At 46.7% G+C, this 25385-nt stretch overlaps 1 protein-coding gene and 1 pseudogene across 1 annotated transcript in view; both read right to left on the reverse strand.

Moving 5' to 3' along the window:
• Positions 1 to 16563, reverse strand: part of LOC119379596 (5-phosphohydroxy-L-lysine phospho-lyase) — a gene marked incomplete at its 3' end in the record, with an annotated part of 210944 nt that extends 194381 nt beyond the window's left edge. The window contains 1 exon segment of the mRNA XM_049412030.1: positions 16380 to 16563.
• LOC119379597 (5-phosphohydroxy-L-lysine phospho-lyase-like) overlaps positions 1 to 19163 on the reverse strand; it is a 42721-nt pseudogene extending 23558 nt beyond the window's left edge.
• Positions 19164 to 25385: the final 6222 nt, after the last annotated feature.

Below are 25385 nucleotides of genomic sequence, written 5' to 3' on the forward strand. Positions count from 1 at the left end.
CCGACTTTCGATGCTGTCCTTCTCACAGATATGACCCTTCAGGACTACATCGCGATTGATGATTGTGTCGCCACGACTGGCCCTGCCCGATCAAGAAATTATTAATGATGTCGCGACCTCATCGCACCTCACGGAAAGTCTCGGAGGCGCTTTTGATATTAGAGGGCGTTTGCCTGAGCACTTCTGACAGTTTGCGTGCTGTTGGCCATTTGAAAAGTTAACAAAAATTGTAATGTAAGCCGGAATCTGCGTGAAAACGCAGACGACCATTACAAAATACTTCAGCAAATAAAGGTATGCTTCTCCCAACTTGATTTTAATGTTTTTCCTGTTCATTCGTTAATTCGGCATTTGGTTAATTCAGACATTTTTTCCGGTCCCGTGAAATCCGAATTGATGAGCTTTTACTGTAGTATGCGGTTTTAGGGGGGTTGACCAACATTTGAGTCTACTTGCAATCGTGTAACTACAGTACTTAACCCCTTGACGGTTTTCGCCGTACGTGTACGGCAGAAGCTCCCTGGTACCAAAGGGTTTTCGACGTACGTGTATGACATAGCGTTTATTTTTAAAATGCGCACCTTTTTCGATCATTTCTCTTGCTTGGCCTGCGCTGCCACACTTCGGGAATGCATGGAATTTTTTCCATGTGCCGATGTCTCTCCGCTGTATTTTTTTCTTGCTTCCCAAACAGCGCGCCAGCTATCGCTTGCCCATCCGGGCACGTTCGCGGTGCAGCTGGCTTAAAGTGCATGCCTTTTTCGATCATTTTTCGTGCTTTGCATGTGCTGCCACGCTTCGGGAATACGTGGAATTTTTTTCACGTGCCGATGTCTCTCCGTTGTTGCTTTTTTTATGCCTCGCAACACAGCACGCCGGCTATCGCTTGCGCAACCGAGCGTGCCCGCGGCGCGGTTGGTTTCAAACGTACGCCTTCTTCAATCATTTCTCTTGCTTGGAATGTGCTGCCACGCTTCGGGAATACGTGAAATTTTTTTTAGTGGGTGACTTTCGCTTCTTGCGCCCGCAAAGCTGATGGCTGTTTGGTTTCTAATCTCTCAAAGGGTGACCGCTTGTTACTCTCTCTTTATTGCTCCCCGGGGCGCGATTAGTACATCTGTTTCCGTGTGGCGCTAAATTACACAAACAACACCGCCGTGATTGCATTTCCTGTTTTGGGGTCTCGCAAAAACTAACTACGTCTTGTTGGCGATAAGACGAAGGAGTACTGTAGCTTTTCACTCGTTTTGCTTTCCGGACAGGCGCACAACCATAGTTTTTTTTTTCATTAGGATTTTGCTTGATTTTACTACGAATGAACCATGTGTATGTAACAACAAAAATGATTTCTTTGTCACTTTACGGTCACGAAAAAAATTTTTAGGCAATTTTTTCTGAAATAGAATCGTCTGAAGAATTTATTTCAGCAATAAAAAAAAGTACACATTTTTTTACTGGATTTCGCGAAAAAATGTGACCCTCAAAGGGTTAATGAATACGCAGCACATAAACACAAAGACCAAAAAGACACTTGGAACAGACAAGCACAAGCTATCAACTCAATTTGAAGAAACATGGATACTTACAGTACATGGAAAACCTGTTATCCCCATCAAGATGTCATGAAGCCTCTCACGCGACATAAAGGCAATCAATCTTTATCAATCATAAAGTGCCACTGACGGGCAGCTAATGCAAGCGTCTCATGCGCGCGCAATTCAGAAAGCTTCTAGGATCTACCTCTCTCTCATCTATCCCCGGAGCACAACTGGGCAGTAAACAACAATGCGGGTGGGCATACGGCAGAACACTGCAAGCGTTGCAACTGCAGTCCAAGCCTTAATTGGACCACATTTTTGGCACGCCCCTGGGATAGATCAGAGAGGGAGATCCTCGAAGCTTTTTACATTGCATGCATAGGAGACGCATGCACCAGCTGTCCGTCAGTGGCACTAGCTGAAAAAAAGGGATTGCCTTTATGTCACGTTGGAGACTGCGTGACGTCGTGATGGTGATACAGTAGAACCCCGCTGTTACGTTCCTCACTGCTGCGTTTTCCCGGCTGTTACGTCGTTTTCCACCGGTCCCGGCATAGCTCCCATAGGATACAATGTATTGGGAACCCCGCTGTTACGTCGTAACTGTCGGACCGTTCCCGTATGATACGTCGCGAAGTGCGCCCGGAGCCGACCGAGTGACTACCAAAGAGGGCGGCCATGGCGCATTTTCACGCAGCTTGGCCTCGTTTGACCGTAATATTAGCCGCATGAGAGGCGCAAGCAACAGAATCTTTCAATTGATGCAAACAAAAGCATGGCCTTCGAGATTCAAATTGCAAAGATGGCGTCTATGACGTAACTGCTCGCGAAAGCAAGGCCTTCGAGATTGGCATTTACTATAGACCCTTTTCATAATCCGCAAGTGCGCTTCTCTGCGCTGCATATTTGAACAACTAATGGCGGCACCTCTCTTGCTTAGAGTGGAGACGAGGTCCTAGTTGCACGTGCTGAGGCTTGTCTATTATGCGTATTTATGTCAAGAGAGCCGAATCTACATTTTCCACGTCATAGCGTAAGCAAAATGCGCTAGAACACGCTGTTTGCAGTAAGTGACTAGCCGCCATTACTTGGGCAAACTGCATGGCAGGAAAGCTAGCTTTACAATTATGAAAAGGGTCTATTGACAAAAGCATAGCCTCTGAGATTTGCATTGCACAAACATGGCGTGTATGACGTAATTGCTTGCGAAAGCAAGGCCTTCGAGATTGGCATTCACTTCTGCCATCGCGTTGGCGTAGACTCATCATCATCGTTATTTGTCGGAGAATGGGAGGAGTTCGAGCTGGTTGGAGCTCGCATGGTCGTGCGTGCGGTTCGCGGTCGGACTCACCGCGCCGGTCGTGATTGCGTGTGCTTAGTTTTTTCATGCCTACAGCTGTTAGTGTTAAAAAATCACATACAGTAGAAGCTCGTTATAACGAAGCGGGATATAACGAACTAATGGATATAACGAAGCAATCGTAATTCCCCTTGAAATTCCCATAGACGCCCATGTATTAAAACCTCGTTTTAACGAAGCTAAAATTTCCTCGCAATGGATATAACGAACCCTTTTTTTTCCCACCGAGCATTTACTGATTATTTTGGTAGTCGGCAAGTCAATGTTTATAGCGCGCGACGGTTTACGTTCCATCACGGATGCGGCAATTCGAAACTCGCGCCTCGCGCTCCCGAGGAGCCGCCTGCCAACACGCGCGAGGGTGCGCGCCTGCCTGCCTCCCCTTTCTACTGAAACTCGTGGACCCACCCGCGCACGTCACCCGGCCTCCCTCTCCCGCAGAACTCGTGGACCGCCCGCTGTCCTCTTGCGCGCGTGGACTGCGTGGACGGCGACTGCAGCATGACTGCGGGCGTTATTGTTGCTTGTCGTTCGCTGCGTGCGCATCAGAACAGCGTCTCTCTCGGTTCCCGCCGCTAGACAGGAGATGGACGACGGCAACGGCAAACGAAAGCGCAAAACGATTACAATCGAGCAGAAGGCGGCTATGTTGAAAGCCATTGAGTCCGGCGTCAAGAAGAAAAAAGTTGCCCAAGATTTCGGCGTAGCGTTGAGCACGGTACCGCAAGCGTGTAATCGACCGAATTCAACTCAATATGAGCATGAAGCGCGAGACTACAATCGACCTCTACATGGCGATCGAGATGCTACAGGCTGCTTGGATGTCTAACAGCAAGCATGATCGCCAACTGCTTCCGGCATGCCTCATTTGGCGTCAACAGCGGCGGTGACAGCGAAGATATCGGTGCTGCCGCCACTGAGGGTGCCGCGGGTGACCAAGACCTGGCGTCGTGGGACGCTCTCCTTGACGCCGGAGTTGTGCCCGACTGCGACACGTTCTGCACGTACATGTACGTCAGTGCCGATGCTGACGCGGTGACAACCGAAGAGCTGACAGAGGCTAAAATTGTGCGCGCGGTGACAGGGGTGGTGAATGACGACAGTGACGAATGTGTCGACGACAGCCCGGAGCTGGCGAACCCGATGTTCCGACGTCCGCGCAAGCGCTGGATGCGACAGACCTGCTGCGCCGCTTCTTCGGCGCTCACGATGACGGCGAGGACGGACTCGACATAGCGGCAGCGGCCGAAAAAGGCATCATCCACCTGAGGAAGACACGGCAGAAGTCTATTAAGGACTTTTTTTTTTCTGCTAAGTGAGTCGCCAGCTGACGTGCTGAGTTTGGCGTGAATAAAGTAGGAATTCTTTGCAGTTTTTTCTTTTACTAGTTTTTCTCCGTGCGACGGCCGTTTTCGTTTGCGTGGCGGGCTGCTGTGAGATTCGGTGGTGAGTACATCCTCTAAGAAATGGATATTGGCTATAACGAACTAATGGTTATAACGAAGTAATTACGACTCCCCTTCCATTTCGTTATAACGAGGTTTTACTGTACGTTGATTACATTTCTGTGGATAAGGCCGTCCTAAGCTCCGCGTTTCTATCCATCGACTAGATCGCGGCTGAGCGCGCCAATTTTCGTGCTGCTCGTAAGAATTGAAATAAAATTCTGTACCACTAAATATTTTGCAGTTTTTCCTGTTTTTCGGCTCTTACGTTTCCCGTCTCTTACGTTTATTTCCTACGGTCCCTTCAAAAAACGTAACAGCGGGGTTCTACTGTATCAGTTTTTTCCATGTGTAAGTATCCACATTTTCTTCAAATAAAATTCAGTTGATAGATAGCGCTTGTCTGTTGCAAGCATTTCCTTCTGGTCCTCGTGTTTTCGCGCAGTGTATTCATTAAGTACGCTCAAATGAGCCAATGGCCATGTCCATGTGCTTACGCCGCAGTAAAAATTGAGCCTATGGCATCATTTGTCCAGAGAAGAACGAGTGATTTTCTAGCAGACTTTGAAGCGTAACTAATTCCATGCCGCATTATAATGTTTGGCTCACATATTCGCAGGAGCCTTGACTACTGATCGGCAGCATTTCCTGACTACGTTAAAAAGTGTTGCAGAGGCCCCTTTAAGAAGCATTCATGCACTGACAAATGAGAAACACTGTCAGGCAGAGGGGGGGGGGAGCTTGCAGTTAACGCTGCCAGATTGTTACAATTACATGAATCCAAGCAGTGCTGACCTTCACCCTGTAGCTGGAAGCCCCACATGTGCTCTCCAACGCGCCCGAATCCAGTCTGGACTTCGTCAGCAATGCAGACTCCGCCAGCTTCCCGAATGTACCTTGAGGTAAAGAAAAAAAAAGTACACAAGATGAGTGTACAATCATTACACACTCAACATCCAATGACGAGTGAACTCATTTAAAATGTAGCACTACCAAGAAATCTTAATGCAAATAATGTATACAAGCTATCTCTTGCTACTGTTCCTTAGCAATATTTTAAAAGCATTACTGGTCTCCCTTTCAGGTGTAGTTTCTAGAGAAAAGGCCACAAATGGAGGTTTAAGATTTTTCTCACATCTCCTTTTACACTTTTCATAGCAGTAATGGGATTAACACTGCACATGAAATGGAAGCAATAGAACCATGTACTAGTAGTGGTCTGCAAACGCAGTGACCACCCTGCTCAACAGAATGGAAAAAAAAAAGAAAGTTATGTGCTGCAAAAATATAACTTTGGGCTAGCTTTCAGCTGCAGTACAAAAAAGCAGGTGGGGTACTAAACATCTTTCTCGCTTCCGGCATTGTAATGCTCAGCATATTAATCAATAACGCAAAATTTATTGTAGCTATCGGCAAATGTAACAAGTTAAAGCTAGGCATGTGCGAATATTAGAGCACTTCGAATATTCTAACGACTGTTACAGCATTCGAATTCGCTACAAGATGAATTGAAACTTGTTTAAATTTCGAAGTATTCGAAATGAACGAATACACATAAACCGCATGTAACCTCCTGTAAAGGTAGCTTCACTGCAGTGAAGGGGTGCTATACCATGAATACACCTATCCAGGGGAAATCCGCACTGCCGTGAAGCTCCACTTCAAGGTTAAATGAACATATTACCCGCACATCAATTGATCATTATTTAAGTTTAGAAGCTCGTTATACCGGATTACTATATGCTCCAAGTAAAGTAAATTTTAAAACGTAACTAGAGCTGTGCGAATAGCAAAATTTTGGGTGCGAAGCGAATTCGAATAACAAAGATTGAGTGCGAATCGAATCGAATAATTTCGAATAATTTTCGAATATTTCTCAAACATTTTTCGAATAATTCGTAGTGAAAAACAGGAAAAGTTGCAGAGAATCCGTAAGTATGTTCTTGTGAGATAGCAACATGAAAGTGTTTCTTTTCGCTAGGTTGATGAAGCGCTGGTGGGGTCATATTTCATAGTTGTCTTTCTTATCAAGAATGAGGCAATGTAGAGGCCGAATTCTATTTATGTAGATGATTTGGTGCAACCAAAGTGTTGCCGACAACACTTTACACGTGATGGGCAAAAATGCCATTTCCTCAGCCTCTCCTCCTCTCTCAACTTCTGTGGAAGGCCAACTGGTGTGGCAGACAAGGGTGTGCTCCCTTCAAGTCCGGAGTTCCAAATCTGCCTCGTAGACGTCAATATATAAGAACATCTGAAATTTTGGATGCTAAAAAGCTTTGGCGTCCGATTTTTTGGACTTCCTGCCCAAATTTCAGGTCCAAAACAGCATTAATTGAGCCCCCAACTCTGCCAAATCTTTCATCTCCATATTGGAACCAGCGTTTCTTGAGTTAATACATTTGCGACCGTAGCGATGTTTGAAAGGCAGCTTTGCCGCAATACGGGGTGTGATGAGGTGAAACATTGAAAAATCTAGGGACCACTTCCAAACGGACGTTGAATGTCTCTTGGCTAAGTTCGACCGTAACGGACCTTGAAAGGCAGCTTTGCCGCAATACGGGGGTGTGAGGAGGTGAAGCATATTAAAAATCTAGGGACCACTTCCAATCAGACGTTGACTGTCTCTTGCCAAAGTTCGACCGTAACGGAGCTTGAAAGGCAGCTTTGCCGCAATACGAGTGTGTAATGAGGTGAAGCATATTGAAAATCTGAAGGGGTCACTTTTAACTGGACGTTGACTGCATTTGTCTTTGGGAAGTTCGAATAGTTCGAATAGTAAAATTTCAGTGCGAATCGAATCGAATAGCAAACACTATTCGAAAAATATTCGAAATTTTGAATATTCGCACACCCCTAAACGTAACATTTTACAGGTTATGACTTGCATTCTACCGAAACTCAAATCCCGCTACTATTTAAAGTTGCTTCCACTTCCCTTTGAACCAATAAGAATGACATTTGCACATGCCTTGTTTCAATTTTAAAAGATATTGTGCAGGTTAGTTTTCTTTATACACAATGCGATATTTACTATTCGATTTCAATTCAAATTTATTCGACCAAATCTCTATTCACTTCAAACCTAAAATTTACTGTTCGCACATGCCTAGTTAACGCTTATACAGATATTAAAATATTTTATTTAATACTGTTTTGTACACTTGAGATGGCTCCGAAAGTTGTTCACTCGGTTATAGCGCTGTAGCACTTGGAAGCGGCCTGCTTTGCACGATTCACCAATCACTGCTGTGTCTGATGTCAGCAGTACAATACAATGCGCACATTTGGACCTACTGCTTAGCATAACCAGCATGTTTGAAAGGCACCATACTCACTGGTAGACATTGCGCAGGTAGTTCTTGGGCAAAGGAAACTGCCCACCACAGCTGACAAGCGACTCGTGGATGAAGGCAGCAATGCGGCGACCATCCGAGTGAGCCTGGTTGATGAGGTTGAGAACTTCTTGGGCATACATGAGACCCAGGTCAGTGCCAGGCGGGTAGTCACAGTCCCGGTACTTGCCCCGGTAGGTGCAAGGCAGGGGAGCCTACAGAACACATGTCACGAATCAAAAACCCAAGGGTCAGGCGTTCACAAGCTCAGTTCTGCAGACAGTTACAATTTATAGTCCAAGAAGCAAGTGCAGAGAAAAACACGCCACGCGCTGTTGCTCACTAAAACATTCACGATACCGTGCCAACATGTGCCGCACTTATGCAATCAAATTTCTTTTGCTATTGACTTTTTGCCCAACTAGACAGCTTTCAATCAAATGCTTACATTCAGGCATACGTACACTGCATTTTCTCCTCAATTTGGGAGGACGTGCCACAAGGTGTGCGAACGACAAATTAATGTCCAATAAAGGCTTCCAAGTGGGCTTTATGCTAAAACAGCAGTAATGACCACACAAACTTCAGTCCAGCCTTTAATATATTAAATAGGCTTGATCTGATCAGCTATGCCCCAGTACTCATCCAAAGTAGTCATCCAGCATCCGAGTACTCAGTCTAAGAAAGGGGTCTCAAACTCTCCTCAGCTAGCGGGCCACAGCACAAAATTTAGTCCCGCAAGAGCCAGGACAGTGAAGAAGGCAATGTAGTGGGGGGGCGGGCACTTAACAAGATGTCCGCTTGCCATTTAAAGAAGGCCTTTCCCATATCTCTAAAAAGCATTTTGCGTCGGGATTCAAGAAACATATCGATACCTCTTTCAAGACGACTCAAATCTGTATGCCCTATACAGTTTGTTTCCACGGTTGTTTCAACACATGGTGACCGCATGGTGTCTCTTACGAAAGAAATGGCTTGAGACCAGTCATGTCCGAGTAGCTCTTTAACTACTTATTAAAAATATTTTTAAATCATTGGATGAAGACGTCATGTGCGAACCACAGGCCGCTAGCAAAAGGTTGGAAGGCTGTGCGTTTTGAGCCCCTGGTTTAGACATGCATGTTTTCTGTGCTCTCAATCAAGAAAAATCAACAAATGCTCGAGAGCTTAATATTTCCACTTGTTCTTTTCGACCAAAGTGGTCCTTTCTTTTTGCCATCCCACTTACTGGCTACATGTGCATTAAACCATTCCGTCAAAATTTTCAATGGCTGCTGCTGCCAACTGCAGGACCTTAACTAAAAAAAATCTATGCCAGTAAGCAAATCTAGCCCCCTGCCTTAGAGTAGATGCACAAGTAGTCTGAAAAATGGTTTGTGCCATTTATTTTCTTCTCCTTGGCCAGAGCTGGCGTACAGCCTTCATTCGAATAAATGGAAGCTTAATGGCGCTAAGCACATCTATTGCCGAAACCTGCACCTTGAGAAACATTTTCCTTTACTATACTAAAACGACGTTGCCCAAAATGCAATTGTAAACACGGTTTCCAGCCCCAGCTGCAAGGACAAATGCAATGAACCCTTGTTTGTTTACAAGGGACTCACCACATGCACAGATTTCTTCTTCTGCCAGCCAATTATGTGGTTGAACTTGTATGGACTATTGGCTGGTGTGGACTGCAGTGTCCATGGTAAGCACTGTGAGAAAAGAAGAGAACCAGAATTAAATCCATTGAACATGGTGCCACCTTGGCTGCACGAAGGTTCTTTCTGCTAAGTATGCGCAAGTAAGGCACAGCATTTATGCAGTAGGTTGTTGGGAAATTTGTCAAAGTCTAACATTCCCCCCATTTTCTACCCACTGCGAACCAATGCTTACAGGTACTGAATTTCCGTACTAGCTCATATCTCGTGCAATTATTCCCCCTTAAAACGGTCTGAAAACTGCCTGCGCATTACAGTCGAACAACACTGACACCCTGTCTGCAGCGCTACCGCTGAAAGGATCAACAGTGTCACTGGCATCGCAAAGGCAATGGAGGCCTTTTGTTATGCGTTCGCGTAGGTTTCATTTCAAGCTCAGCTGCAACCTATGCACGTCATATCTCTTCCCAATGAAATACAAATTGTACCACCACTCTCATTATGAAAGCTAATGTCAAAGGTAAACTATTTTTCACCCTGAACACAGCTGTGCCACGTTTTTGTTTTCTTTTTACATGACCAAGGCTTATGTCTGTGAGTGCCGCAAACAAGGGAGATCTGCGGCACGTCGACGAGAAACAGTGCCTGCAAAAAACTGGAAACTATCTCTACGTCTAATACAAGCTTGCAGACTTATCCAGCAATGCAAACACAGAGCTTCTAAAGATAATGCCCTTGAATGGGAACGTGATCAAGGCCTGTCCTGACGTGAGCCAGAATATGGATCACAGAGAAAAGAACGACAATAGCTTCAGTAGCTGCATATCTTTAGTACCGAAGCACGAGATCTTAAAACTAGAGAAATTTATCACCAGCAATGGCACATCACATTTAAACAACAACAAAAAACTCACAATAAGCCCCCCCCCCCCCCACCCCTCTCTCCTGAAGTATGGGCATTCATTCGTACCTGTCAAGGCAAATGATGTCCTTGTTCTTTGGTAGCACTTTGCCAGTCTCATGGCAAGGTCATTCGCCTCAGACCTGCAGAGTACAAAAGAGTAGCGAGGTGTAGCACAAACAGCAGCAGACGATACAAAGGCATTAAAAGAATAACTAATGGAAGTGGGTACCTTGTGAATGTACAAGTCATACTGAGAGGGTTAAATTTGATGTAGACTATATTTTTATGACAACTGTCATGACAAGCACCTAACCCCCTTTTCAAGTCTAGATACAGTGGAACTTCGATTATACGTCCCCCGTCCTGCAACGACCCGCGTTTTACGACGAATTGGCTTGGTCCCGGCAAAACCCCCATAGAAATAATGTATTAAAAACCTCAATTGTACGACGCAATTTTACGCCGGCCCCCCGCCTCGTACGCCGCTTCGCTGGACTGTCCGAGAAAAAAAAAAGACCTACGATGACGCGGGCTGGCACGCAAACACACTGCGCCGGGCGAAAAAAGTCGGGAAACCGAGTTCGTATCCCGCTGCCACCACAGGGCCTCTTCAATTTTTCGACACGCGGTCGGCCATAGCTAGCCAGAGCCAACGTTGGCCGGAGCCAGCCGGAGCGCATTCGTTTTGTCGCATTGCACTGCCGACTTCCGTTGTCGCCTTTTTTTTTTCTCTCTCTCTTTTGTAGTTTTGTAGTGACCGTTGTGAGCAGATAAATGGCAGATAATTTCGAGCTCGCTTTCTAGTATCGCTAACTTTCACTAGATTTCGTGTCGTTATACCGGACGGTTGAACGGCGATTGTTGAGCCAATGTTTGCGACAGCCGCGGGAACCGGAACTCGCCGCTGTCTAGCTACCAGAGGGCTGGGGCGTTTTAGCCGCTCGCGATTGGTCGAAGCTTGCAAATCGAATAGGCCTACTGCCGTGCTGCCATTCAGCCATTCCTTCACGTGTTTGCCTCATCGGTTGGTTGTGCTGCGCCGCAGCTGCTGTGTCCACGTGCAAAATTTTCTGTCTTCGGACATTGGTGTGCGAGGAAGCTTTCGAATTCTTGGTTGCGAGTGCTGCGTCTCGCAATGTCGCGGAACCGAAAACCGCTGCCGCTCGGAGAAAAGCTTCGCATAATCGAGGAGGCAGAGAAGCGGAACGGAGCAACAAAGGCCAGCATTGCCCGCAACCTGAACATTCCCGAGTCGTCGCTGAAAACGATACTCGCGAAGAAGGACAGCATCCTACTAATGCGGCAAAGTTCGGCCTGAACAGGAAGGCCGCGAAAGATGGCAAATATGCTGCCATGGAGAAGGCCCTCGTTGAGTGGTTTGCGTCAGGCCCGCAGTTCAGGAATCGCCGTGGATGGCGCAATTTTGAAGGAGAAGGCTGAGACAGTTGCATTGCGCTGCGGCATTGACGACTTTAAAGCCTCCAATGGCTGGTTGGATCGCTTTAAAAAACGCAGTGGAGTTGTGTACAGCCGCTGCTGTGGAGAGAGCGCGTCAGTCAGCTCCGACACTGTAGAAAAGTGGACTGCATTGCTGCCGGAATTGATACGGGAATACAAGCCGTCCGACGTGTTCAACGCGGACGAAACTGGATTATTTTATAATATGCAGCCAGAACAGACATTGGCATTCAAAGGAGAGAGCTGTCACAGGGGTAAGCGAAGCAAAGAGCGTCTTACCGTATTGCTTTGCGCTAATGAAGACGGCTCTGAAAAGCTTCCTGCCCTCGTGATCGGCAAGTTTGAGAAGCCGCGATGCTTCAAGAATTTGAAAAGGCTGCCGTGCCAGTACACGTTCAACCGGAAAGCCTGGATGACGGCTGCTATGTTTTCTACATATCTGCAGCAGCTGGACTCCAAAATGGGGGCTAAGAACAGAAGATTCTTCTTCTGCTTGACAATGCGCCATGCCATCCATCAGATATGTCGCATTTGAGAAATGTGAAAGTTGTATTTCTGCCCCCCAATTGCACTAGCCAGCTGCAGCCACTTGACGCTGGCGTCATCAAGTGCATGAAACAGAAATATCGGAAGTTTCTGGTGCAGCGTCGGCTGGCGGGCATGGAACGCAAGCAGTTGGATAAGAAGCTTTCTGTGCTTGATGCAATGCACTACATTGCTAGTGCATGGGACGCAGTCACGCCAGAAACTATCGCCAACTCCTCAGGCACTGCGGCTTTAATAGAATGGTGCTTGTTCTACCAGTGAAGCTGCACTGCCTGTTGACGATGAACCAGAGTTCGGCAGCCTGGAGCTGCCTGGATCTTTCGCGGACTATGTTGGTGCCGACGACGACGTTGCAGTGTGCAGTGTCGCTGGATGACATTATCGAAACTGTGCGTCCCGACACTGCGGAACTTCCGACGAGGAAGAGATGACGACGCTGCAGAGGCTAGCGTGTCCGTTCCGACTTACGCGGACGTGTTGTGCTACGTCGACCACATTCGGCGGTTTGCTTGCGCACGCGATGAGATCGGCGACTTGCTGCCAGATGTTGCAGCTATCGAAAGAAAGCTGATGCGTCGTGGCTGGGCAAACTCTCAGAAGAAAATCACAGATTTTTTTAAAAGGTGAGAAATAAAGGTTCGTTCACACCTCCGATAAAATGCGTGGTTGTCATTTTTTCAATTAATTTAATCTACGTTCCTCGGAGCAGCGTAGGTTTGTGCCGCGGACTTTCTTAGGCATTATGTGCCCGCTGTTGTGGGGCAAAAATGACCGTCACTGCCTATATTCTCGGTTTTTCGATTATACGACGCCCGGATTATACGAAGATTTTGCGCGGTCCCCTGAAAGTCGTATAATCGAAGTTCCACTGTATATGTAGATGCAATAATCTAATCAATCTGCTACATACTTAGGAACTCTTGCATGTCATTGAATAGCTGCAAGAACCTTTTTTCCAGATCCAATTAGCTATGCCACAATTTCCACTGTGTCCTCACCCCCAATTTACTTTCGGCCTTCCTTCCAAAGCTTTGTTTGGCAGTTAGCCATGCTGCTGTAGCAGCACTATGCAGAAGAATCATAAGACCTACTGTTCAGTGAAAAGCGAAGCACTTGATACCATTCTTTGGTGCAAGAAACTAACTATGCAGAGAAGAGAATGTGTTGCTTAGAAAAAGAAAAAAAAGTACCGACATTTCTTCGAGGTGGCAAAGAAGGCTTGACACTTAGCATCTGCCAGAGGAGGATGGAAAATGTTCAGATGTCTTAAGTTGACACTAAAGTTGGTCTCGAAATGCCAGATGTGGAGTTATAAACATAATCGCAATGTTGGGGCATGAGGCGAAATTTCCTTGATGTCATGAACGTACTACAATATTGCTCAGAGAAAGAAAGAAAAGGAAACAACAGCTCTGTGCTCAATTCCACTGGCCGCACTCACATGCGACATCCACACCGAAATGCAAGAACAAATCAAGGCAGCGTCCACTGCTTGTGTACTGCAACTATAGTTTGCAGAAGTACGCATTAAGTACTAAAACTGCTTAGTGTGTTTCGATGCTTGTCACTATTTCTTTTCCAATGCATAGAAGTGCAGAAAAAACTATTGCAAAAATAATTCAGTACTCTACTCAACCACATCTACCCGAAAGAGTATAACGGAAATTTGCATACTAACCCCGAGTTAACAAAGTAGCAGACCGAAAGCTTGTTTGGGAAGTAGTTTGTGAGCCGCTGAGCGTAGAGCACCAGGTTGTCATGCAGGTAGCGGCTGTTGGTGCTAAGCAGAGCCATCTGCTCTGCGCCAGCCTTGACCACGTGTGGGTGGCAGTGGCCCACTGCAAGGAGATGAACATGCGGGGAGGGGCTTACTTCCACATGGTTATCTCTGCGCTTTGTATTTAATGCATGCTTTGACAGATTTTTCAAAGTGTGTAGTTGCAATGTTGCGGAATCTTGCACTACAGTTACCTTCAACAGCAGTCATACTGCCTTAGCAAGTTGAACGATTATTATTGTACCAAGATTTACAATTTGACCCTTTCGAAACCACAGAGGAGCGAGAACGTTTGTTGCCAGGTGAAGAGATGTCATGAAACACTTAAAAATACATTCAGGTGTTCTCCGAATTAGCATTCCGACTTTAAGCATCTCAAGCTTCATACACATGTTCCGCACTGTGTCGTGGTGGTTCCAACAGTCTTAAGGAACTGAAAAAGCACAAACGACGACACTAATAGCCAGACTGGTGCCAGAGGATGTGCACAATTTTCCTCTCTTACTCCCTCGAAACAAGCAGAGCAGGCAACAGGATGGTACACTCACCATGGGCGACATTGTTGATGCAGTCGAGGTACGCATTGCCAGACTCGTCGTACATGTACTGGCCCTGGCCACGCACAATTTTCAGGGGGCCATTGCTCTTGAAGAACACAGTACACGACTTCCTGCAGCACACACAGGCAGCAGAGAGAGAGAAAGGGAAATACTGTCAGTTGCATCACCATGGAGCGAGGAAAGCAAGTGCATTTGCAGCTCTCAACGCAAATCACTTAGGCTACAAGACTGGCCAAACAGGTCAATGCTGATAAGCTTTGGTATACCCCAATTTTATTTAGCAACATGCGATCAAAAAATAGAGGTAGTCCAAAATTTGCATGCCCGTAAGTCAAAGTGCCCCCCTTTCCCCCTAAGCTGTGCTCACTCTAACAAAAATCTCGTGCCCGGACTACCTGCCTAAGGGCTGCATTACTCTGAAGCATTCCAGTTATCTGCAGGGGTACCCTTACTGCCTAACACAAACAGGAATTGGAAGAAGCCCCAGGAAAACCTCCTTCCAAGACCGCTAGTGACTGATGACGTACTGCTGCAAGTATCAGTGTATTTGCCCTGTTGCTATTTTGAGAAAAGCTGGCAGTGAACCAACACGGTTTAGTCAAAGACTAAAAAATGGCCAGTCTTGCAACCTAGACGACAACGTTGAGGGTTGCTTTTTGCTGTTTCGTTATTTCGGCAGTACGAGAGGGGAAGGGTGGTGCCGCGAGCTGAAAAAAAGTTTTCACAATTCGCCGAGTAGTGCCCTCGGCTAGAACAACCGTTGTGCGCGACAGCGCACTGGCTGAAAAACTCAGTCATACATTGCCACTCGAGCACAGACACAAAAGTGACGAGGCAGGACAGCAAAAAAATAGGAGGGAAGAAAAAAATGTGTCGCAGACCTCGTCGGCAGGCAAAACTGTCACGCCGACCTGGCTGCAACGGCAGGGAGGAATCCGGGCAGTTGGGAAGGGTAAGGAGGACATGCAAACTGGAGGGGATGCAACTTTCATTCACAAGCCACGCACACACAACACCACGACACACACCACACACTCAAGTGACAAGCACTTTCTGGACCATTCACAACAAAACCCATTCACACAATCTTTTGTGCAACACTTCCTCTCTCAACCAGCACACCTGCGTCCTTGCCTTAAAGTGCAAGGGCGACCTCACGCTGGGTACACCAAAATGAATCAAAGGAGGATCAAGAGATCATTACCTTCCCCTCTTTTCTGCCGTGTCAATACGCATTTACCATCTGGAAGCACAGGCCACACCCGCTGCTCAACAAGCGGGGTGCCCACCTTTTTTCTCACGGTGGATCTCTAGCCATCACAAGATCTGATCACAAGGAGGCCTAGAGCTATCTCCAAGTTCATTGTGCACGGGAGTTCTCCTAGTGTGTAGTCCGAGCTGGTCTCCTCTGGCCATGGGTGCTTGGCAGAGCACTGCCTCGGGCTGTTTCAGTCAGCCTAGAGCGCATGCACTCTGCATCCGTCCTTTGTCCACCTGTCCACCATGCGCTAGCGCTACAATCAGTGTCTCTAGCTCTCCCAAAGTTCGGGACACTGCAAGCAGCCGAGCGGGATATCTGTCCGTGAAACACCTGCGGCGACGGTAAGGGCTGCTGTCGAATCGGTGCTGGAAGCTGCTGGCAGCAGCAGCGGCTGTGGTCTTTGAGGTGGTTAGGGCTTGGGCGCCTAAAAGGAAACTAAAAGAGGTGAGGCGGATTAGTATGTGTAGCCGGGACGCACCAGGGGCTCGTCTTTTTTTTTACTGACACACACGCACGCACACAGGAGCACACACGAAGACAAGACGAAGGCACTTAGGACTGCGGTTGGCCCTGTCTAGACATCCAAGCCATCAAAGAAGTGTGCAAAGTGGGGTCACGTGGAAACTAGTGTTGAAGAGGAGACCAGCATAAAGGTTGTTCACCATCTGGACCTGCTTGTTATGGCAACTATTAACACGAATATGAAAAATCTTGCCCCAATCAAGTTAATTGTGCTTACATAAGCATGTTTGACGTGCCTCAAAAAGATAAATGATGGCTCGACTTCCTGCTTACCGCCATCACAGTTATAGAGATTGCTCAATTCATACACGGAACCTGAACACAAAAAAATTTCGATATTTAGAGTTCTGAAGAGGCAAGCACTACCATATGATGCAATTGTGAGATGAAAGTAGCGACTGTGCTGGATTCATAAAGAAAGCAGTGGAACGCCCTTCAGATCCGATGAGCAAACGTGTCATACACGAGTGTTTGCAGTACACAAACAAAAAGCTGAACCAGAGCAGTACTGAGAAAGCATGCAAGAATTCCTAGCTTTGTGGAGTCACTGTTAAAATGCAGGCAGCAGTGTCAAGCAAATTGGCCTCATGCCAGAAGTGCTAACAATCACTGCTTTCTTTTTATTCATGCAAGATCTCAACAACCGCTGTCCTGATTAAGCAAATATGAGCAACAAGCTCCAAGCTGTGCAATTAAAACGGATGAACAGTGGGCCTGCACAAGTTATATCAATTTAATTTTAGCTTTGTGGACGTCGTTCTCTAGTAAAGGCATGACCTTGTGCCACGAGATGCACATTTTGCAGGAAAGTAATGTACCCAGGTTCCCATAAAACATGGCATTTACACAGTATGTAAAGTTAGGTTTCAATGCAAGCCAGTGCTGTTCGCATAACGGGACATACTCTTGTCTTGAAACTAATACGTAAAAATTTATTTGTAACATGACACCGTTTTTGATGACTCTGTTAAGGAGAGCATTGATGGCCTAATGAGTTATGGAACTGGTGAAATGTGTCCATGTTCACCAATTGAGAAGTCCAGGGCCGTACCCAGGAATTCTTTTCGAGGGGTGTTTGTGGTAGAATGGCTAACTTAGGCAACTGGTGGTCGCTGTGAAGGTGTGCAAGTACTTTAGTGCCACCGGAAAAGTTGAAGCATGAAAAAATTTCGGGGGGGGGGGGGGTGTCAGAACCCACTCAACGCACCCTTAGTTACGGCGCTGGGAAAATTAACAGCGTGAAATAAAAAAAGTACCTTTCACATGTTCTCCTCTTTTCGAAAGTGTGCTGGATAAGTGAATTCCTACACTGCAAATCGCATAATGCCCACGTATCATACCTCTTTTCAGATGGCCACGAAGTCAAGACAAGAACCACAGCGCCTGAGTCACTTCTTCAGCACTCAAATGTAACATGCTTCACGAAGCGCAACTGCTCAATATTTCCAGGGGTCAGCCGACAGCTCGGTTAACAACAAAGGTGCTTAATGTCAGCCTATATTTGAAGTTCCGGTGATTTGGGGGAAAAGCTTGTAAAGCATGACATTTGGAGTGCTGAATTAGCAAATAGAATGTTGCTTGAAGCAAGGACTGCGCCGGTAATGCCGTAGATGACTGATTAGCTGCACACACGTGTTCTAATACCTACACGGCATGTGGCACTTTAAGAGGTGTTCAGGGCCGAATACAGGCAACAACTTAGGTCACGGCCTCAACCATGAAGGATCTGAACACACGTACCAGCGATCCGATCATTCATGGCAGCGACGCCGACCAAGCGAAAGCTGCAACCATTGACACGAGCGACAAGCGCGTTACAGCTTTAAGAGAAAAAAAAATGAGGCACGAAAATAAAAATAACTGGGCGATGAATGCTCTGGGAGGGTGCAACGACTCCATCCCAATTTTGCTCGTTCTTTCGACAGAAAACACGTCACAACGACTCTGTGCAACCTCATCACCGGCCGTAAAAAGCTGCCGACGCCAGGTTCGCGCCATCATATTACGAGGTAACGTAGAAATACGCATGTATGTATGTATACTACTGTTTATCACCGCGAACGCTTTCAAACTACGATGCCGCAGAGCGTGGAAGCCCCGGCCGAATGCTTGCTTGATCAGGTAGCCAAATTGCGCTCAAATATGCAGCGCGAGAGTTCACAAGAACGTCAGGTACCGCAACGGCGCGAAACGAATAGTGGCTCTATGCCACACTAGAGCAAAATGTACGCCGAAAAAAGCTAACTGCGAGATCGACGAAACATGTGCAGGTGCGTTTCGAAAACGCGTTCACCTAACGAACGGTGAAAGTGTCTTGCAACCGTGTATTAGCTCTTCTGCACCTTGATACCAAAGCAGGGACGAACCGTTACCGGCGACAGAAAAATCAAGGTCGCCAAGACAGCGAGGCGAGGGTCAATGAACACAAATTTTGAGCCAGCAACCGCGCAATCCTTGCATCAAGCTCAAAGCCTCCCAAGGTGTCTAGAAGGCCGATCGTTAAATCGGCAGAAAAAAGGCAACGCGCGACCAGTGCACATGCAGTGCAGACTCACCCGATATACATGTCGCGAAGCCGGATGGTTTCCTCTTTGCTTATTTTCTCGAGCGGGGACGTTGTGGTCTCCATTGCGGCCTGGTTGTGCGTGCGTGTGGGTGATGCGAGAGACTGATGACTAGACTAAAAACCGAAAGTAGGCAAGTAATGCGCGCGCAGCACTACCTGCTCAGCAACAGCGCAACAGCACTGGCAAGGTGGTGTCTCCCAGCAACAACCGCCCGAAGCACCGCGGCCACGACCTCGCCAGGCAAAACCGCACTGTCCGCTTATAATGGCACCTTGCCTCTTTTGTGTACGTCGTCTCATTGGTCGACCGGCCTGCCGTTTGCGAGACTAACCAATCGCATCGTCCTTCTGCCCTGACGTCGTTGCTCCTATCTAAAGAGAGAGGAAGCTTTTCTAGAGAGAGAGGACAGCTTGACTGCAGCAACTGCAGCACTCGTAGGAGAGATGAAAGAGAGGCGCTGCCTCTTGCCACCGTGCTCTTGCTCAGCGTTTTCCTCCCCCCTGCTCCTCTCCTCCGTTTAACTTCTCTCTGCCGGCACAGGCCGGCAGCTGTGGGCGCGCGGCGCGCGCAGTTTCAGTTGGTTTGTTTCGAGAGCTCAGATGCCGATGCGGCAATCACTTCGGGCATCAGTGCTGCTCAACATGCAGGGCACTCTGAACGGGAGGGCGATTAGGAAGGGAAAATTGAGACGATTAAGAAAAAAATAAAAGCACGTGCCGAACGCTAATTTGCTATGTGCCGACGACGCCTAGACTACTTGAGCGTAAACACAGCGCCCGCAGCAGCGGCATGTGCCTCCATTTAGCGGCGGGTTGATCCAGTCAAAACCGCCTTGGCAACGCCGGGTCAGCGCGCCATGTTCGCTTTGCTGCACTTTTCTTTCTGCTATTTTTCTTTCTTTTTTTGGAGCGTGGGTTGGCACAAGTCCCAAGAAAAGGAAACGCGGCGGTTGCGATGACGAGCTGGGGCGCGGCGCCCATGTGCTGTGCAGTGGCGATAGCGTGTTGGAGGGCGTGTTACTCGCTCACGGGGGGTGTGTGCGACCCGTCGGGACACCGCGAAGGACATACTCGTGCCGTCGTAATCGCGTCGTCGGGGCCGGTTTCTCGACGTCTTATCGCGCTCGATTCACAGCTGATTGCTGCGGGGGATGCCTTGGACGGCGGGCCCCCTTTGGGAAATGCCGAGTGTCGGCTTAACGAATTCCAGGGACTTTTGAGCTGGCTGTCACAAAGTCGCCGTCTTCCTAAGCTATTATATAGATCTGGCCCGCGGCTTATCGCTGCGCCCGGCGTCCGTGTCGAGTGCATGCGACCTTACCGCCCTTACTTCGTTCAAGTGCCGCTACGCCGATCGATTTCCGGCAGCCGTCGTCGCGAGTGGTGGACAGCAATCCGATGTGCTAAGCCATTCATACGCGTTTCCGTTCGTTGAAAGCGATCAGTGCGCAAGCAAAGCCTTGTGCGAGACACGTGATGAGAGAGAGAGCAGAACTTTATTAGAGTCCAGTGCAGACGCTGAGGTTGCCCCGCGCCACCGGCTACTCCCACGTGGGGAGCGGCAGGTCTAGCCTAACGGCCCTGTCGCCGGCGCACTGGACGGCCAGGATGATGATTGCTGTGAAGATGGGGTGGGTCATAGCTGGGTGTAAAAATAATCAAAGTAATACCGTCAGCTGACTAACTTCTACAGCGTGTGTGACGGCCTTGCGCGCACACGTGTTTCTCATGGAGTGCCAAGCGGTGACTGATTTGCCATAGCATGAAATGGAAATGTCGTCATGACATCGAATTTCATTGTGAGCGACTGTGAAGCAGTGTTAATTTAATATGAGAGATGAGCCCTTGACGACATTAGCAGGAATAGCCTCCCTGCCGGTAATATAAATTCTCCTCCACTACTTCGTTTGCGGTTGCACCACGTTGTCTGCAGCCTCATTTCCTAAGACTGCATTTGACAAAACAGCCTATTGAACATGCCAGTGACATTGAGCGGTTTCCGATGTCGCTTCACGTACGACATAAAGCCGTCTTACGGCAAATACGCGTTTTGGTTGAGCACTGTGCTTTATACTTAAGATGTTTGCTAAGTAATGCTCACTTCGAAGAAATTCTGCAAGTATTGCTGCAGTATTCTGCATTCATTTTGATATTTTGTTTTCGTTGCTGAAGATGCTTCAATATTGGTATATTGAGTATGTACGTTTGATGTACGTGCTCTGTTGCCTATGTCCCTACGTTCCGAGTTCTACGTATCTATGTAGGAGACGCAGAACTGCCGTTCAGCGCAGAGTAAATTTATAGATTTACGCTACCACACAAAGCGACATGACATATATGCAGTATACCTGCTTATTTTTTTTTTTGTTATTTTAGATTCGATTGAATCCAAGTTTACTTTTTAAATTGCACGGAACGCAACTCGATTTGCTCGAGATGATAAATGCAGGGTTATATTACCTGTGCGACTAATCGCAAGTTCCACTCCGTTAATTAAGAAGTTGCGTAAATCTTCTCTTTGATCGCTGAATTAAGGTCGCATGTAATTAATAGACCGAATCCGAACAGAAGGGAAGTTACGCCTGTTAACCCCACAAAGCTTCATATTTGGTACCGCCTGAGCGTGATAGCGTGTGATACATTGTATATATATCCTCGTTTCTGCCGCAATTCTGGTTATGTTAGGGCTGCTGACTCGAAAGACGTGGGCTCGATCCCGGCCACGGCTGTATAGCATTTAGATGGAGGCCAAATGCTATAGAGGCGTTCCGCATAATACCTTGCTTTTGACACACTAAAACTCCAGAAATTACTGTTATCATAGCCTCGCGGAGTGAAGTTTGAGTAGAGCACAGATCAGCAGGCCAATTACTCGTTAATTAGCTGCTATAATATTGTTTTGATAAGAGCACTGCGTGTCCATGTTTTACGCCCCTCTTCGTTTGATTCGTGCACTGTTCCCCTGTGCGATGAATAACCAACAGCTCAACTTGAAGACATACGCTGCTCAACTATAACGATGCCATTCGCAACTACAAGAACACATTTCATTTCTGCGGACACAAATAAACGTGATCGTATTTGTTCCTGTTTCGTTGATGCGTAACGGTGTTGGGTTTTATCGGGCGTTTAATCGCACGGTTTTCTTACTCTGATTTCAAGGATTCGTCACCAAACGCGGCTATATATCCGTCATATATATAGTGTATATCTTAGCGGTTATGGCTTGTCATGGAACACGCCACCAAAATACGACTCCATCAAAATACGGCCGTCGTGGCAGTATTTTGATGGAGCTGAACGGTAATAACGCTTGTGTACTGTCATTTGGCGGCATGCACCACTGGCCCTCGCTGTATATTTACGAGATTACGATTTCCCTCACTATATATATATATATTATATATTATATATATATATATATATATATATATATATATATAATATATATATATATATATATATATAAATTTTGTAAATATAGAGTGAGGGCCGAAATCTTATCGTGGTTTCGGCACGTAAAACTATATTAGTTTTTTTAAATTCACTCTCAAATGGCGTATATCCTCCACACAGCTAGCAAATTACGCTGCAAACAACAGGATGGGGCATAGTACAGGCAAGCAAAAGTGAGGCGATAGTGCAGTGTCATCCTCATATGTGAAAGCAGCTGCTTCATCCGACTCTGCGGAAGTGCCCCATCTGGCAGGGTTGCAGCTGATATACACACGTCGCATGTCCTCCGTTCAAGGACTCGTGTAAGTGACTCTGACACGTGGCCTTTCACGCGACTATAAATAAATATACGAGGAACTGCGGTGATTAAGAAGCGACACAAGTGTAGGTGTATACCAGTGCAGCGGCCAGTGCATGCAGACAGTGCTCGCCGAAATGAAACGCGTCGATTTAGGGCTAAGTAATGCCCTAATGCCTTCGTTTCCACTGCCTTCAGTTCGTGTCACATATAGTACATCTTGGCTTAGGCGAAAATGTTTGAGGCCCGTGTACTTAGATTTAGGTGCACGTTAAAGAACCCCAGGTGGTCGAAATTTCCGGAGCCCCCACTACGGCGTCTCTCATAATCATATGGTGGTTTTGGGACGTTAAACCCCAGATATTATTATATTATTAAGTACATCTTTGCTCGTACACTCACATCCGGCCAGATTCGTGCGACACTACGTGGTTTTCTTGAGCATTCGCGCACATACTTGTATACTTGAAATTTTGATGTCGCGTTTCATTCTGCGAAGCAAAATGGCGGTCGAAGCATGCTCGCCCATTCAGAGTCGTCAAACACAACAGTGACCTGCCGGCCAGGGGCGTAGCCAGAAATTTTTTCGGGGGGGGGGGGGGGGTTCAACCATACTTTATGTATGTTCGTGCGTGCCTTTGTATGTGTGCGTGTATATATAAGCAAGCAAAACTGAAAATTTTCGGGGGGGTTTGAACCCCCCCAACCCCTCCCCCCCCTTGGCTACGCCCCTGCTGCCGGCGCAGCGTTTGCGCTGTCTGCATGTATATATAGCTTGCTTAGATCATCAACGGTGTTGTGGTGAAAGCGACCGCTGACCCAAGCTCTGCCGCGGTGGTCGTCCGTCGACCTCCATGAAATAATAAAACATGGCGGGGCGTATAGTGGGGACGTGTTTTCTTTTACCTCGGTGCTTGCACTGTACGGGTACACTATATATCGCGTTGCAGTGGAGCTGTAAGCCTCTAGCTGGACGGAATTTTTCGCAGTATCGTCCTCACGGAGTAAAAGAAACCTTCAGCGATTGAAGCGAATGGTGCATACATCCTTTGGTATCACGCATAACAGCACGGCATTCGTTTGCGTAAATGAGAACAAGCACAAAAAAAAGCATTCAAACTAGATAGTTGATGATAATGCGTGATGAAGATGTATAGCGCTCCGCGAATACATTTATTTATTATTTATTTATTTATTTATTATTTATTTATTATTTATTTATTTATTTATTATTTATTCGTTCGTACGTTTATGCATTCATTTGTAGATACTGCTGCGCAGTAAGCGCTATGACAGGATTGTGTTTACAGAAGTAAACGTACACAGAAAAAGTAATAGTAATATACAGCGTTAACAAAGAAACAACCAAGTAAATAAATACACTTAGCTACTGCAGACGAGGATGTGTTATGGATAAATGTCTTGGACGGCGGATACAAAACTAGGGATAGACATGAACGAAACAGAACCATGTACTGAATTCCAGTCTTCAATGTTATACGGGGTAAAAAGCTGAATTTCAACATGTTATAGCGCGTGCATAATAAGGTATCAATTTTAATTTGTAATGACGTATCGGTGAGGATTCTGGCTCGAAGTTGCATGTATAGTTGTTGCGAGCTTAACCGAAGAGCTGACGACGCAGTGCATGAAATTTAACGATTCGATTCGGTGACGTGAAGAGACAGAAGTTAAATTCAGTGAAGGAACTGCAGAATAGGGTGAGAAGCCGCGATCATGACGACGACATATAAATCATCAGACATTTTTCTGAAGCGCCGGGTAGTCGCGCACTGCTTATAAGGGTTTCAGATATGACAGGTGAGCAGTCAACAGATGGACGGATTTGCGATTTATGCAAAGGGAGCTAAGTGTCCTTTTGAAGCGTTGGTTAGCACCTTGTAGGTAACCTAGTTTTTGTACTGCTTTGTTACATATATTCAATGGGCCTAGACTATGACATACGTGTAAAAATGACGCCGAGATACTTATATTCAGGCACAGTATTTACAGCACAGTTGTTCAAGCAGGAATTGTAAGCAGAAGGGAATACTTGTTGCAGAAGGCTATCAGGACGGTTTTGTTGAAATTAAGGCTCATTTGCGAATTATTGTTCCGCCTATTGCAAAACCTAGGAAATGACTTCTGTGAGCGGCAGTGATCATTAGAACGGTTATCACTTCATATAAAGCACAATCATCGGCATAAAGACGAATGCTAGAAGAGATTGTTAACAGGCAAATCATTTATGTAGATTAAGAAACTTTCCGGTAAAAATTGAAGTTGCGCAAGCGGCCGCGATCTGTGGTTGCCGTTGGCGACTTGCGATGTTGAAATTGCAAAACCTGACAAGAAGGACTATATAGTTGACGTCGTTTGTCAGGGATAACTTTGGGCTCGCATGTACAACGACCCCAATCAACCAACCACGCGGTACAGGTCTTACTCGGTCTTGGCCATGAATGTCCGCTGAACCCGTCACGGTTTACCTGCTACAACAGCAAAGCGATTGTTACTACCATTAATCTAAAGCAATAAAACATTGTATATGCCCTTTCAGCAGCTGCAGTGGTGCTTTTCAACAGCTTCGCTGAACATCCACTGAGGTAGAGCAGGAATGGCGAGGCAATTTTTTCGAAGCAGTGGCGTGGTTCAGTTTATAAAATAGTGAGTCTTGCAGACTTCCCGTGCTTTATCCTAGCGGAATCTGGGATAC

The sequence above is a fragment of the Rhipicephalus sanguineus genome, chromosome 1 (assembly GCF_013339695.2).
Source record: "Rhipicephalus sanguineus isolate Rsan-2018 chromosome 1, BIME_Rsan_1.4, whole genome shotgun sequence".
NCBI classification, from domain to species: domain Eukaryota; kingdom Metazoa; phylum Arthropoda; class Arachnida; order Ixodida; family Ixodidae; genus Rhipicephalus; species Rhipicephalus sanguineus.